General features: G+C 35.9%; 1 non-coding gene across 1 annotated transcript; it reads right to left on the reverse strand.

Moving 5' to 3' along the window:
- Positions 1-4,458: 4,458 nt before the first annotated feature.
- On the reverse strand, positions 4,459-4,531 carry TRNAV-AAC (transfer RNA valine (anticodon AAC)). The gene has a single exon. It is a non-coding gene; the product is annotated as a tRNA-Val (tRNA).
- Positions 4,532-4,839: the final 308 nt, after the last annotated feature.

Below are 4,839 nucleotides of genomic sequence, written 5' to 3' on the forward strand. Positions count from 1 at the left end.
GTCAAAATTCAATGAAAAGTATAGAAAACAATTATGTTATTGGATATGATTAAATATTGCTACTTTTATAGTTAAAGTAAGAGCTTGATATTGAACACACACAGTTTTGTAATGAAATATAATGAACGTCGCACCAGAGGAACATCAGAATGAAATAAAACAATAATTTTGAAATTTTTAAAAGCCTAACATAATTCTCAGTTATATCCTTCAACGTGTTCTTCTAATTGCTCTTAGACAATAATACGATATATATATATATATATATATATATATATATATATATATATATATATGAATTAATATTAATACATAATATATAAATTAAATGTAATGATGTTTATATAGGACACGTGTACTTCAAATTAAGGAACAAAAATCGGATAAAATTTCAATATAAGTAGGAATAGTAAAGTACTTTTGTTTTCGTGAAGTCGTGGCTCGTTCGAATAATAAAACCCAAGTTTCTAAAAGCGTCCTTAGTAACAGTTTCAATATGCTTCTTAAATTTGAGCTTGATGTCGAAGGTCACTCCGAGCAATCAAGGCAAGAAGCTTTTATTTTTAATTGTCATCTGTTTTAATGTTTCATTTCACGCCACGAACCCTAGGAGAAATGAAATTTTATCCTGAATGTTTGTTTGCCACTTACTACCATTAGAATGACACGCTACCATTGTATTATATTCAGAAGTACTACTAGAAAGAATTTACACACAACTATATCAAATCTCATCATGTTATAAATCACAGGTGAGCCATTTCGACGAAATCGTCATTGAGCAATTTGCTGAATCACAATTCCTTCTCTTTCAACTTTCACAATTTCTTCGCTCCAGAATGCCAAGGATTGAAAGAAAAGAAAGAAAAACATTACCATCAGATTTTGTGTTAGATATGCTTCACATTTGAGTTATGCTGGCTGTGACAGAAGCATTGTTTTATCTCGGAACATACAGAATTATCATAATTTAATGCCCACACTTGAGATTCTTATGTGATGGTAACTGTGAGAAACAGGGCTGTAGTTAGCATAAGCGAGTCCTGGAGTCAGCTACATCCGCGAGGATCTTATACAGGGCTACTACATTTAGAAGAGTGGAAACTTCCGTGTTTTACGGTGAAGTTAATTTTATTATTATTACTATTACACAACGGTTATTTATGAGAATCACTATGGCCTATACATACTAAATTTGAGAAAAATTAATATGTAACTACACAATAAGAAACTGCAAATGAAACTAACAAGGAGAGGTTATGGCTGGGGAAATCGAGTTTGGAACGGTAAGGCAGGCCCGTATCCAGGTTTTTTTTGAGGGGGGTCGCAGACCCAGTGGCAAATTTTCATAAATTTTCTCTCATATTATACACTGTATATATATGTGGGGGGAGAGGGCAGTGTTGCCACAATCTGTAAGCACAATTTCCCTTTGAAAGGGATAAAATTTCCCTTTTTCGCCCATTTTTTCCCTTCATCTAAATAATTAATAATAATAATAATAATAATAATAAATATTATTGTTGATCCATGTTCGTATGTATGTATAAAATGTTAAACATTTTAACTTTTAAATGCTACGACGCCAGTGGTCCCGGGTTCGAATCCCTGCCTGGGATGGCTGTTTGTGAGTGTCCATTCATATATTTCATCATATCATCACTATCCCCATATTTGCAATTAGCCACCCAGTCCCAAAGCCGGGACATAAGGGTGAATGGTCAATAACCTCCAGCCCCAAACGGTAGCCAGATGTGGACCAACCCAAATTCCACCCTTCCTCTCAGAACAAAATATACAATTTTTTTTTTTTTAAAAATATCTTTTTCAAAACTGGAATCTCTTATAATATTTAATATAATTAATATTGAGTCTGTTTTAAAATTTCCCTGAAAATTCGCTATTTTTCATCGAATTTCCCTTTACCCTTTTCACTTGATATTAGCTTCAAATTTCCCTTCAAAAAGGGAAATTTCCCTTCATGTGGCAACACTGGGAGAGGGATGGTAGAGAAATTTGCTCATTTTGCTACGAAATGTTGAATAACAGCATTTTCTAACGTATGCAACCACGTGACAAATTTGCAGTTGACACTGACATTTTTTTCTGTCAGAGAGCAAAAAATATATATATACGCGTAGACTACATGTGTGCATAATGGAAACAATTCAAATATCCTACGAAAAGCAACATATGTGTGTGGGGTTGATAGATGAGGGTTCACACCCATTTTGCAAAGTCCCTGACTTTTCCAGGTATTTTACATAACTGTGTAATGACTTAACATACTAAAAAATAAGAGTTACACTTGAACTTTGTAAGGTAATCAAATTAATCACGTTCGTTAAACATTTCTGAAAATAAATTAAAAATAAAATGAAAGAACCTATTTATAAGCAATATTACCCAAAAAGGAAGATTATTGGGAAGATAAAACGAAACGTGTTTCCGATTACAAATTCTGCCAAGCAAAAATCATTTAATTCCCCTGACTTTTCCAGGTTTTGAAAGCTTTTTTAAAAAAATCATATGTTTCCAATGACCTCAGTCCTAGCCTTGTTTTCCTGACTCCTGCAGTAGTCAAGGACTTTGGAGTCAGTGCGAACCCCGTAAATAAATTATCTGAAGGGAACGGCCGAGTGACTTCACCCTGGCAGTGTGTCTGCTGGCATAATATTGTTTCCATGGCGTGTTTTCGCTTTTAGAATCTTATTAGACAGTAATCAGTGGCAACCAAGAAGCTATTAAATACATGTGGGATAGAAAACTCCATTTTCAACGGCTCGTAGCACCGAATTCTTTAGCCTTGATGCCCTCTGCATACTGTGAAAATTGTCTGTTGTAGGGTCATACCATTGTGTATTTATGTTCAAGACAATTACAAGTAGAAAAGAAGAAAAGTTGCAGTAAAACAAATTCCGATTGACAGAATTTAATAACTAATAATCTACTTAATTTCTTGAGTGTTTTGGACAAATAACAATATATGTTAAAAGTACTACAGGCAATTTTTTACCCCAAAAATCTAGCAACGATTCTGCTGTCAAGTGGATTCTCCTATTTACATAATATTAATTAACCTTGAGCCATTGAGTGACCCGACGCCTAAGTGGGCATAAGGGAGAAGAAGAAGAAGAAGAAGAGCCATTGAGTGGCAGAATGGACATCAGTTGCAAAAAACCCCTGATGTTGGAGAAAGAAAACAAAGTTTTTTATCCTTCTGCTCAGTAGTGGCGAAAAGGGATCTCAGACCTTGCGGTGCGGGTGGAGAGCTAACTGCCCTTATACGGTTGGTTTTGTATTGCAGTCATTGAGAAACCTTTCTTCCGTAATGTAAAGACTATAGAAAATTGCCCTCTATTCTAATTATGTGAAACATTAGTGACACTATACTAGAAGAAACCGTTCAATATGTGTCGAATGTTATCAAACAACTGTTTTTGACTCATAAGAAGTTCAGACAATTTAAAAAATGTAGACAGTATTCTACAGAAAGTCCTACATAACCAGTAAAATGTCTGTAGTGGCGCAACAGTCTTTCTTCCCTTACAACAAGTCGGGACATGGATTAAAAAAGGAATGGGCTGTGCCGACTAAATCGGAATGTCTGTTAGCCTTGCATCAATGCTTATAGATCTAAAATAGCCCAATATTGCAGACTGCAGACTTCTAGAGCCTGCCTCTCTCCACAAACAACCTATTCATTTGTGCAAGGACAAAATTGAAATTCATGCAAAATTTGAAAAACCATCAACGTAATTTTTGTAGGTTTCTTACGTTCAAATTAAAAATTTTCATGGCTCGAGGGGTGCCATGGGTACGGGCCTGTGGTAAGGAACTCCATGCCAAGTTGCTAGTAGGGATGGCTAAATCCAGATAAAATTGTATCCGAATAGCCGATGATTTTTTATCCAGATTTCAAATAGGATATCCGTATTATCCGGATAATAGAATTGTCCGAATTATCCGATATTCGGATTATCCGTATGTCCGGATATTCGAATGTGTGCATTATCTGGACACTATCGTTTATCCGTTTTACGAGCCACCCACATATTATTTTATTTGTCATTTTCGTACGGATTTTCTACAAATTCATCAAATCTGTTCTATCCGGATATTCGAATTATCCAGATAATTGGATTATTCGGATATTTGGATTATTCAGATACCAGAATTCCCCAGCTAATCGGACTTGCCGGATATTCAGATTATCCAGATACCAGAATTCCCCAGCTATTCGGATTATCCGTTGCATCTGAAACGGATAATTTGAAATCCGAAAATCCGGATTTTGTAGCCATCCCTAGTTGCTAGATCGCAATAGTCGGCCATTTACGAACATAAGCTTTTACGTTTCAAAGCTTCGAAGCTTTTCAAGCACGTCTCATGAGATGAATATATTATATCATCGAAAAACTGCATTCCTGTGGGGGGAAAAAAAGAAGAACAAAAGAATGTGCTCACCAGGGATCGAACCTGGGACCTTCCGCGTGTTAGGCGGATGTGATAACCACTACACCATGAGCACAACTATCTAACGCGCGAGTAAGTTGTTGACTACGTTCTTTTATCTTGCATAATCAGTTCGGAAATGCCTGATTGGTGCTTTTGAGATATCACTTGACGATATGAAATTCACAAACTCTGTCTTTTTACGGCCTTGTGACGTTGTCTGAGATTTTTTGACCGGTAAACGAAATATTGTCACGCGAAGCTCTACTTCGGTGGCAATGGCTATGGAGTTATCTTGTTTCCCTTTCGGTTCTCTCTTCTCTTTATATCCTCTACTCTATCTCTATTTCTTTGCCCGTTTCCCTTTCTCTTATTTCCTTCTGT

The sequence above is a fragment of the Lepisma saccharinum genome, chromosome 9, assembly GCF_977018435.1.
Source record: "Lepisma saccharinum chromosome 9, izLepSacc3.1, whole genome shotgun sequence".
NCBI lineage: Eukaryota > Metazoa > Arthropoda > Insecta > Zygentoma > Lepismatidae > Lepisma > Lepisma saccharinum.